Source organism: Hypanus sabinus, chromosome X1 (assembly GCF_030144855.1).
Source record: "Hypanus sabinus isolate sHypSab1 chromosome X1, sHypSab1.hap1, whole genome shotgun sequence".
In the NCBI taxonomy this organism is placed as follows: domain Eukaryota; kingdom Metazoa; phylum Chordata; class Chondrichthyes; order Myliobatiformes; family Dasyatidae; genus Hypanus; species Hypanus sabinus.
In genome coordinates, this window is record NC_082738.1 from 4,777,841 (window position 1) to 4,789,988 (window position 12,148).

The 12,148-nt window shown below is 42.8% G+C and overlaps 1 protein-coding gene across 3 annotated transcripts in view; it reads left to right on the forward strand.

Annotated features, from left to right (window-relative positions):
* arhgap27 (Rho GTPase activating protein 27) overlaps nucleotides 1-12,148 on the forward strand; it is a 245,426-nt gene that overhangs the window by 78,726 nt on the left and 154,552 nt on the right. The window lies entirely within an intron of this gene.

Sequence of the window (12,148 nt, forward strand, 5' to 3'; positions counted from 1 at the left end):
GTAGTTATCTAAAAATCACAATTGTTCATTTCATGCAACAGACCTATTTCATTACTTGAAGTCTTCAGTTCAAGATGTTGGTCCCAGGCTGGAACACACAGAGATGAACTGAGAAAAATCAAAACAAAGTGAGGAAGCCAAGTTAATTGCAGGAACTAGGGTCAAAGGAGCATATTAGACTGACTACACATCGTAGTTAACTCATCATTAAAGTAAAGTCAAAATTGAATTTATTGTCTTAGGCATAAGCGCACCATATAAGCAGTATGCACAAGAAAAACATATAAATTAAACATAAATTATACACAATGTGTACAAGAAAGAACACTATTAGGACAAAAAATACTATATACATCTGAGTACAAAGTGAGCAAAGTGGTTATTCTGTTACTAACCTATAGGGATTAAGGTTGTTCCAACTGGTTCAAGAACTGAATGGATGAAGAGAAGTAGCTGTTCTTGAACCTTGTGGTGTAAGACTTCAGACTTCCATATCTCTTGTCTGATGGTAGATGTGAGAAGATGGCATGGCCCAGATGGTGGAGATCTTTGATAATGGATATTGTGTTCTGAAGGCAGTGTCTTCTGTAGAAACTACCAGTAGTGGGGAGGGATATACCCATGATGTACTGAGCAGAGAGACTGAAAAACACACAAGAAAAACCAGCAGATGTAAATCAGTGAATATAGAAATGTTAACAAATCCATGGGATTGCAATCCCAAATGGAAAGAAATGTTTTATAACAAAGCAGTTGGAGGCTCATATCTGAGTGTATTTGAGTCGGAAGCCAGTAGATTGTTAGGTAGCAAGTAGATCAAAAGTTAGTGCGGGAGAATAGTGCTGAAGTGAAAGGTAAACTATTACTGAATCAGGAAGCATGTTCAGGGGACTAAGTGGCATCCTCCTGTTCCTTGACCTCATGTAGTGTGTCCTCAAGCTAGCAAGTTCTTATCGGGCTTGATAGGATTGATGCAGGAATGACATCTCCTCCTAGCTTGGGGAAATGTAAAAGAGCCTCGATATAAAGGATTGGCCATTCAGGACTGAGATAAGGAGAAGTATCTTCAACCAGAGCATAGTGAATCTTAGGAGTTCTCCACCCAAAAGGGCTGAGTGTATTCTCGATGGAAGCTGATTTTTTTTGGCATTAAGGGATTCAAGGGATCTGTGATTATTACAGGACAGTGGCACTGATAAGTGATGCATTATGGAACAGCAGATGTGAGGGGCTGAACAATCTTCTCCTGCTTCAGTTTCTTATTAATTTGTTAAATTTATACCAAATTATTTTTCAAAATAATTGCATCAAAACAGGCTGAAGTATTCTGTGTAAAGTATAACTGAGAATCCTGGAAGTAATCAAAAGTTCAGGCATCATTAGTGAAGAGAGAAAGCACGCATACTGTATCAGGTCTGAAACCCAGTATGTTTCTAAATGGCAAGTTGTTCAAAACAACTTTAATCTGTGATACTGTAACTTACCCTTGAGATTCTGCTGTTGCATTGTGAAAACTGTGTGACATGACAGTCAGTCACCACCGGGGGATGCCATTTCCTGCAGTGAACACAACAATTATCAAAATATGGAGACTCAAGTGACTGCAGGCTCTGGAATCTGGAGCAACACACAAAACTCGGTGGGTGAGACAATGTCTTTGGAGGGAAATCAGTCCAGATGAAGGCTCTCAACTTGAAACATTGATTGCTTACTTCCCTGGATAGATGCTGCCCGACCTGCTGAGTTCATCCAGCTTTTTGTCTGTTACTCCATTCACCAAAACATAGTTAGTTAATAAACTGTAGTTTTCTGGAAATAAATAATCGGATCACTTATTTGCTCAAATGATTTCCTGTGGATAAACAGTACTTAAAGTAAAACCAATCTTGTTGAAGTGTTCTCTAAACATGTTCATGAATTGTTTACAACTGTGGACACTCCCATGCATGGAATCAGAACACTTAAAAATTGCCAACATAGAACAGAGGTTGCAGGGATTTCCCCGTGAATCGGAGGCTTGTTTTTCCTTTTTGCAGCCAAGAGCTTAAGTAAGCCACTTCAGTTTATGCATTCAACACTATTTTTGTCAAAGATATGCCACTGAAAATCTCACTTTTCTTCCTGGAATAAAATATGTTCATTATCATTCTGGGTCAAAATTGCACACTTGTCATGATTCACCTTTGCATGTTTGACATTATTCCAGTATTAGTTGCACATAGAATGAAGTAATTTTCTCTGTAAAACTCACCTTGGGATATTAAGGGGGAAATGATCCATTTGAGCAACCATTGTTGGACATTTTTGGGACAACCAGGTCTTCATAGTTTCACAGTGTATCACCAGATTGGGGCATCTTTATTGTAAAGGCCTCATCTGTTTTCACTCTTAGTCCTCTTAGGGTTTGTCTCCATATAGCATTGACCTCACCTCATCTTCTTATCCCAGATTTGGCCTTGGTACAGGTGTGGATAAAAAGGCACTGTGCCCTTTCAGGCAAGCAGCAGAGCCACAGCTGAGTGATCATTGGTGCACTATTACTATGGTCATTCAGCAGTTGCTCATCCAGTAAACAAATCTCCAATTATAATTACATCTAACAGAATGTCATGTTCCAGAGAACCCTGCCAGCAGGCTTTGCTATTCACCAGTGTGTGCAGTAATGTGGTCTGAGAGGGGTATCAATCCTAACCTTGTGAGATCTACTGCTAGTGAGTAGCAATGGAATCAGGAAAGGCAGCTGGGAAATTACAGTATGAGCTGGACAAATTTTGTAGGTTTAAAGGGAAAATTCTATGCATAGGGTTTAAAGCTAAGCAACATTTACTTCTGTGAAGTTACACTGGATGAACAGAAATTCTTGGCAGTGTTAATAGTTTTGGACCATCCACTTGGCCGATGATGATCAGTATGTAATTTGGTTATCAAAGTTTATCCTAGTCAGAGAGCACAATGATTACGGCTTCTGTTTCTTGTTGCCGAAATATGGCAACATTGCAGAGACGAGGCCAACGACTGATTCCCAGTGACAGATGTCTGAGTTAAAAGGATAAACTAGGGCTCTTAGTTTAAGTTGTCAGTTCAATAACGTGATTGACACTATTCCCTCTAAGCTATACAGGTACATGGCTGCGTAGTAACTGAAATGCTCTTGCGCACATTGCCTTTGTTGCCGTGTAGCTGGGAATTTGTTTGATAAACAATGAAAGTGTTGTCTCAAAAATATCACAGCAATACTGTGATATCAAATTTGTCATTTCTGAGAAAAACTGGTTCAATTAAGACGTTCACTGATATGTTGAACTATGTGCTTAGAAATGAAGAGTTTGAAGAACTGTCAATTCTTGTTGACATCATTGGAACATTTCAAGCTTCTCGTGCCGACTGCAAACATGGACTCAGCCTTATGAATTCAATCAAATGCAATCAGATGAGAGGTGGATCATTTGGATGATCTAATGATTAAGATATATCTTTCATCTTGATGCAAAATTAATCCAGACAGTGTTTACAGACAATCGATTTGTAATACAGATGAGAAAAAGTTTATGAAATGTGAATGATTTTCGTTGTTGTATTGTATTCTATTATACCCTTCAATTAGTAAATAAATCAAATGTATGCGATTTTTTTGAGATCTTCATTCTAAATATTCATAGAATACATTTACAAAAAAAAGAACATTTAAAGTGCTGCGCAGTTTTCAGGTCATGTAAACATTTCCTGCTCAGTGCAATGGTTGGTCCATGCAGCTGTAAAAGAAATATTAAAGAGAACGTTGGTGATTGACACAATTGTAAAGGAGAACTCAGAACATTGCTTTTAATTAAACTGGAGTGTTTAGTACCAGGGCACACAGGGGGATTTTAGGGAAAAATTATTAGGAAGTTATAGCTCTGAAGCTAACATGAGAAAGTCTGCAGATGCTGGAAATCCAAAGCAACACACACAAAATGATAGAGGAACAGAGCAAGCCAGGCAGCATCTATGGAAAAGAGTTAACAGTCGATGTTTCGGGCCAAGACCTTTCTTCAAGCCTGAGAGGGAAGGGGGCAAGAGGCCTGAATTAAAAGGTGGGGTGAGGGCAAAGAGGCTAGCTGGAAGGTGATAGATGAAGCCAGCTGTGTGGGAGAGGTCAAGGCTGGAGAAGAATCTGATGGAGAGAAGAGTGGTCACTAGGAAAAAAGAAAGGAGGAGGGGAGCTAGGCTGATGTCATAGGCAGCTGAGAAGAAGGAAAAGATCCAAGTTAGGGTGGGAGAAATTTTGATCACCAGGAGGAGAAATTGATATTCATACCATCAGGTTGGAGGGTACCCAGACAGAATATAAGGTCTTGCTCCCCCACCCTGAGAGTGGCCTCATCTTGGTACAATATGAGGCCATGGATCAACATGTCAGAACGGAAATGGGAATGGGAAACAGAATGAAAATGTTTAGCCACTGGGAAGTCCCGCTTGTGGCGGATGGTGTGGAGGTGCTCAATGAAGTGGTTCCCCAATTTACGATGGGCCCACCAATGTATAGGAGGCTACATTGGGAACACCAGACATGTTAGACAATCCCAGCACATTTGCAGGTGAAGTGTTGCCATACCTAGAAGGACGGTTTGGAGCCCTGAATGGAGGTGAAGGAGGTTAATGGGTCGGTGTAGTGCTTAGGCCACTTCCCCGGATAAGAGCCTGGAGGGAGATTAGTGGGGAGGGACGTATAGACAAGAGAATTGCGGAGAGGGTGGGTGGGAAGGTAATTATATGTTTAGTAGTAGGATCCCTTTGGAGATGGCGGAAGTTGCGGAAGATAATGTGTTGGATGTGGAGGCTGATGGGGTGGTAGGTAAGGACAAGAGGAACTCTATTTGTATTACGATGGCGGGATGATGGAGTAAGCGCAGATGTACAGGAAATGGAGGAGATGCAAGTGAGGGCAGCATCAATAGTAGAGGGAGGGAAACCCTGTTCTTTAAAGAAGGGGGACATCATCCTGGGAACAGATGCGGTGGAAGCAAAGAAACTGAAAAAAGGTAATAGCATTTTTACAGGAGACAGGGCAGGAAGAGGTATAGTCGAGATAACAATGGGAATCAGTAGGTTTATAAAAGATGTTGGTTGACAGTTTGTCTCCAGAGATGGAGACAAAGGGATCACGAATGGAGAGAGATGTGTCAGAGATGGCCCAAGTGAATTTAAGGACAGGGTGGAAGTTGGAGGCAAAGGTGATGAAATTGTCAAGCTCAGTATAAGTGCATGAAACAACACCAATGCAGTCGTCAATGCAGCAGAGGAAATTTGAGGAGTATTACCGGGGAAGGCTTGGAACGTGGACTGTTCTACATAGTCAACGAAGAGGCAGGCATAGCTTAGGCCCTTATGAGTACCAATGGTTACCCCTGGTGTTTGGAGAAAGTGGAAGGGGCCAAAAGAATTTTGAGTTCTGATGCTGAATGTATGGTGTATTCCAGATCCTAGTGAAAATAAAACCCTAAAAGAGTTGAAATAAACATGGTATGATGTATTGATTAGGGTGGGGCAGGAAGAGAGTTGTTGAGACTGAGTGAATCATATTGGGATGAAGGACTTTCCTCATTTATAAAAGAAAATCCACTTCCAATGCATTTATTGACAGAAGGATTTAGTCACATTTGACACACCTCATTAAACTTTGCAGATAAACTCTTGATGTGATGTTTATGTTTAAACTTGGAAGTGATAGATCTATTTTGGCACTTTTGCACGTCATACAGTTGACTTGGGGCAGTTCACTGTGATGCACATAACACCCACGCATGTGTGTGTGTGCACAGATATGCACAGTATCCTTCTGGAACAACACATTAACCCTCAGATAATAATTCTTTCTGCCTATGATGGTTTCAGCAAATTTTAGTGTATGGGTAATGCAACTGTCACAGCCAGTCTGGGTGTCTGCAATACCAACCAAGAACTACATGGAAAGCAGCTAGAGAACTGGAAGTAAAGACCTATAAATTGTAATTCACTACCTACTTCAAGTTTGGGTTTAATTGTCATTCAAGCATACATGAATATCGTGAATGGAGACAAGCAAAGCAGTGTTCCTCCAGGGACAAGGTGTAAAGCACAGTACCAGCAATCCTACGCAGCACAAGGCACATACAGTACATATAAAATAGCAGTAAAATGCAGTCACACAAAAAAACTAGAACATAGTCCATTTATAGTTTTTGTGCAGAGTATCAGTGTCCAGTTCAGTGTGGTGCTGCCTCTGCAATCTGCTGGGGGGTGGAGGGGGGGGGGGGAGAGAGAGAGAGAAAACTCGAATGATGTCTGGGGTGAGGAGCTCAATAATGGTCTTCCTGGGAGGGTTGCTTGGAAGACTGAGAACATGGGGGAGGGGGTTGTCTGGGTGATATGTCAAAGTTCAAAGTAAAATTTATTGTCAACCCTGTGATTCGTTTTCTTGCAGGCATAAACAGAAAATACAAGAACCAGAATAGAATCAATGACTGCACATACAGGGTGGACAAACATCCAATTTGCAAAAGGCAACAAACTGTGCAAATACAAAAGAGAAAATAATAATAATAATAATAATAAATAAATAAGCAATAAATATTCAGAACAGGAGATGAAGACTCCTTAAAAGACTGTTTTGGGAATATTTCAGTGATGGGGCGAGTGAAGTTATCCCCTTTGATTCAAGAGTCCCATGGTTGTGGGGTAATAGCTATTCTTGAACCTGGCAGTGTGTGACAGCAGTGAGAAGAGAGGGTGAACTGGCTGGTGGGGGGGCGGGACCTGATTATGGATGCTGTTTTCTTGTGACAGTGCCTCATGTAGATTGTACTCAGTGGTGGTGAGGACATTACCTATGATGGACTGGTCCGTATCCACTACTTTTTGGAGGAATTTCCATTCAAGGACATTGGTGTTTCCACACCAGGCGGTGATGCAGCCAGTCAATATATTCTCCACTACACATCTACAGAAGTTTGTCAAAGTTTTAGATGTCATGCTGAATCTTCTTAATCTCCTAAGGAAGTAGAGGCACTGCTGTACTTTCTTCACAATGACACTTTGATGCTAGACCCAGGACAGGTCCTCTGAAATGATAACACTGAGGAATTTAAAGTTTCTGCCCTCTCCAGTCTGATCCGCTGATGAGGACTGGCTCATGGACCCCCTGTTTCCTCCTCCCACAGTCAATAATCAACTCCTTGGTCTTGCTGACATTGAGTGAGAGGTTGTTGTTGTGGCACCACTCAGCCAGACTTTCAATCTCCTTCCTATATGCTGATTTGTCACCAGGATTCAGTTACAGAGAGGGGTGTTGCGTCCCAACTAGGACAATTTACCCACAGCCTTTCAGGCAAGATGGTGGTAAACACCAAGCTGAATTTGATGAACAGCATTCTGGCACACGAGGCATCATTTTCTAGGTGGGACAGGACAGAGAGGAGGGCTGAGGCTAAAGCATCATCAGTGGCCGGTTTGAGTGGTAGGAGAACTGGTCCAATGTGATCCATTACCAGCCACTCCAAGCACTTTATGATTGTTGAAGTCAACACTGGGCAGTAATCATTGGGCACTGGAATGATGGTGGCTGCCTTGAAGCCTGCTGGGACAGTGGACTGTTTCAGAGAGATATTAAAGATGTCTGGTAAGACCTCTGTTAGCTGGGCCACACCGTCCCTCACTACCTGACCCGGTATGTTGTCCAGCTCAGCAGCTTTGCATGGGTTTACCCTGACTAGGGTCCTCTTCAGCTTGGCTGTGGTCAGACAGGGTGCCAGTATCTCAGGGAGAGAGGGTTCTTTCCTTGATGTCACATCATTCAACTGGTCAAATCGTGCATCGAAAGTATTCAGCCCATCAGGAAGGGAGGTGTCACTGTCGTTGACACACAGGGTGGACTTGTAATCAGGTATGGTTTGTAGACCTCGCCTCACGTCCCTGGTGTCTGTAAATTTTCTGTGTGTACTCATGCTTTGCCTTCCTGATGCCACGGGACAGTGTGGCTCTTGCTGACCTTGGAGACGTCCTGTCCCCTGACCCTAAGCAGTGCAGGAGCCTTGGCAGTCAGCCATGGTAGTGTAGTGTTTAATCTCAGCAACATCCTAAATGCCCTTTCCTATGTAGCCAGTCACCGATCCTGCATATTCATCAATATTGACGTGACGATCATAGGCAGCCTCCTCCCTGAATATGCTCCAGTGCGTGGTAGGTGGCACCTTCTGGCCAGGTCCTGATCTCGCTGTGAACTGGTTTGACTCGTTTAACCAGTGGTCTGTACGCAAAGTGAATATGCAGCCCGGGTATCCGAGGTGAGGGAAGGGGGGCAGGGGGGTGGGGGTGAGGCAGCCTTATGCATTCTATGAACATTGGTGTAAACCAGGTGTGATGTATTCTCTCGTCCGGTTGCCAAGTTGACATCTGGCAGAACTTTGGCAGGACTGTTTTTAAGTGATTGAAGTCACCAGTAACAATGAAGACACCATCAGGGTGAGTGGCCGAGGGGTTGCAGATTGCACCCTGGAGATCCTGCAGCACCAGCACAGGGGGTGGGGAGATACTGTAGGCAGCAATAATCACAATGGCAGTGAACTTCCTCGGTAAGTAGAAAGGCCTGCAGTTCATTAAAAACTACCTGCAGTCAGCAGTGGGTCATTACTACCGAGGCGCTCGCACACCAGGCTTGGGTTGATACCTTTCAAGCTAGTTTATTTCCTGTAATACCATGGTCTCTTACATCAGACAATATAAGAGCCCATGGATTTACAGGAAAGGTACTAGAATGGATAGAAGATCAGCTGATTGGCAGGAGGCAAAGAGTGGGAATAAAGGGGGCCTTTTCTATTTGGCTGCCAGTGATTGGTGATGTTTCACAGGGGTTGGTGTTGGGACCGCACCTTTTCACGTTATATGTTAATGATCTGGATTGCAGAATTTATGGCTTTGTATCCAAGTTTGCAGACAATCCAAAGATAGGTAGAGGGGCAGATAGTGTTGATGAAGCAGGGAATCTGCAGAAGGACTCAGACAGATTGGGAGAATGGGCAAAGGAATGTTAGATGGAAAATAGTGCAGGGAAGTGTATTGTCATACACTTTGGTAGAAGGAATATACGAGTCAAGTCAAGTTTATTGTCATTTAACTATATACATGTATACCATCAAACAAGACAATGTTTTTCTGGACTAGGGTGTACTGCACAGTAGTACACATACAACACACAATAATTTAGGAAAGTAAGGTCAAAATCTACAACTGAATTACACATAAATAAACAAAGTGAAGTGCATAAATTAAATATTGTAAGGTCCAGATTAGATCAACCGGTAACACTTCGAATGTGATGTGGCAGGGAGTTCAGAAGCCTAATGGCCTGAGGGAAGAAACGGTTTCCCATCCTGACCATTCTTGTTTTTATGCATCAGAGTCTCCTGCCAGATGGTAGAAAGTCAAAGAGGATGCTAGATGGTTGAGTGGGATCCTTGAGAAAAACAAGGGCCCTGTGTACACAGCGCTCCTGATAAGTGTCCCCGATGGATGGTAGGGAGACCCCGATGATCCTCTCAGCTGTTCTCACAGTCCTTTGTATGGACTTCCAGTCTGATGTTTTTCTGGTCCCGTACCAGATGGAGATGCAACTTTTCAGGATGTTCTCAATTGTGTTCCTGTAAAACACAGTCAAGATGGGGGGGAGGGGGGTCGCGGTGCTTGCTTGCCTCAAATGTCTTGGGAAGTGGAGGTGCTGCTGTGCCTTCTTGTTTGAGGAGGAGATATTGAGGGGCCAGGTGAGGTCATCCATGATGTCAACTACCAGGAACTTGGTGCACTTAACTCTCTCTGTGGAGGAGCTCTGTATTCGCAAAGGGGAATAGTTCATTTGCACCTTCCTGAAGTCCACAATGATTTCCTTGTTCTTCTCCATGTTCAGACTTGGGTTGTTCTTCACACCAATCAACGAGCCTCTCCACTTCCTCATCATCAGTTTGTGCTGAATCCTGCAACACAGTCGTGTGTCAGCAGTGTGAACATCATCAGGCTGAGCACTCAGCCCTGCAGAGTTCCAGTGCTCAACGTTATGGTACAAGAAGTGTTGCTGTCCATACAGACTGATCGTGGCCGTTCTGTTAAGAAGTCCAGGATCCAGTTACAGATGGAGATGTTGAGACCCAGTGAGGACAGTTTCTCCACCAGTTTCTGGTGTACGATGGTGTTAAATGCCAAACTGAAGTCTATAAATAGCAGTCTGGCATATGAAACCCCATTTTCCGGATGGGACAGGACAGAGTGGTGGGCAGAGGCTACTTCACTGTCAGTGGATCAATTCCATAAGACCATAAGACACAGGAGCAGAATTGGGCTATTTGGCCCATCAAGCAATAAGTGACTGGAAAGGGTCCAATGTAGCCGGCAGAAGGGCTTTAACGAACTCCATGACCAGCTGCTCGAAGTATTTCATTATGGTTGATATTATTGCCACCAGGCAATAGACATTTAGACAGGCTACTGTCACATTCTTTGGCACTGGGACGATGGACTTTTCCAGAGAGATGTTGAATATATCTGTCAGTACCTATCTTCTAAAGGCATAGACTATTTTTTAAACAGGGTACACATTCAGAAATTGGAAATGCATAGGGACTTGGGAGTCATAGTGCAGGATTTCCAAAAAGTTAATTTACAGGTTGAGTCGCTAGTAAGGAAAGCAAATGCAATGTGATGTGAAGGCTTTATGAGGCAATGGTCAGACTGCACTTTGAGCATTTTGAATGGTTTTGGGTCACTTATCAAAGAAAGGGTGTGCTGGCATTGGAGAGGGTTCAGAGGAGATTCATGAAAATTATTCCAGAAATTAAAGAGTTATCGTATGAGAGAGTTTGATGGCACTGGCCAGTACTTGCTGGAGTTTAGATGAATGAGTGGGGACCTCATTGAAACCTATTGAATATTGCTAGGCCTTGATAGAGTGGATACGTAGAGGATGCTTCTAATTGTGGGAGAGGCTAGGAGCAGAACAGCCTCAGAATAGAAGGACGTCCCTTTAGAATGGAAATAAGGAGGAATTTCTTTGTAATCTGTGGAATTCATTGCCACAGACTGCTGTTATTGGGCAAGTCATTTGGATATATTCAAAGTGGAGGTTAATAGGTTCTTGATTAGTAAGGGTGTCAGAGGTTACAGGGAGATGTCAGGAGATTGTGGCAGAAAGGGAAAATAAATTAGCCATGATGCAATGGCCTAATTCTACTCCTATCTCTAATGGTCTTGTGGTCTTTCTGGCACAGAAATCATGTACTGAGGGAATAGTGCCTACACTGGCAGGGGGTTCCAAAGTTGCATCTGAAATATGTTTCACTTTAGGAGAACTGAAATAGTGCCATGTGTTCAAATTACTGGGCAAGTGCTTTTAAATTATTCTCCCAAAACATGATGAACAATGCTCTAATAGCTTTATGTTCTTATGTTTATGCACCTGCTTTATTTTCAGTTACATGTGAACAGATGTTATTTACCGATGGAAAGTCATGGAAAGAAATGAATGTTCTAGGCCCACTTCCTACCCAAGGGTTATTTAACTAAGTTCTACCTCATTTAGACTAGAAAAGGGCACACTTATTTTTCAGCTCCCGGCTTTTACTTAATCTGTCTTTAATCAAGCTGTCCCCTTTTTTGTCTCTTTTGTTCAATGGAATCACTCTTGCTTGCACTCATGAGTTTAAGGTGACCTGGAGTGTAGTTGCTGTTAGTTGAACAGATTCCAGTTAGTTCTGAACATCAGCTCCACTCCTGCGGGAAGTTAACTAGAGGTGAGATTCAGCATGTTGGGCAATGTTGAGTCTTTGTTTAACACAAGAGATTCTGCAGATGCTGGAAATTCAAACCAATGCACACAAAATGCTGGAGGAGCTCAGCAAGTCAGGCAACATCTATGAAGATGAATAAATTTAATTTTATGACGCTTTGGGCTGAGACCCTTCATTGGAGCTGGAAGGGAAGGGGAAGACCCCTTCCTTCATGTTCATAGATGCTGCCTGACCTGCTGAGTTCCTCTAGCATTTTCTGAATCTTGTTTAACTGTGGGCTTCATTGAGATTGGTTCTGTTGTAGTTTCTTTTGTTAGCATCATGACTTGCATATCATCATGTAGCAAGCATAGATAGAG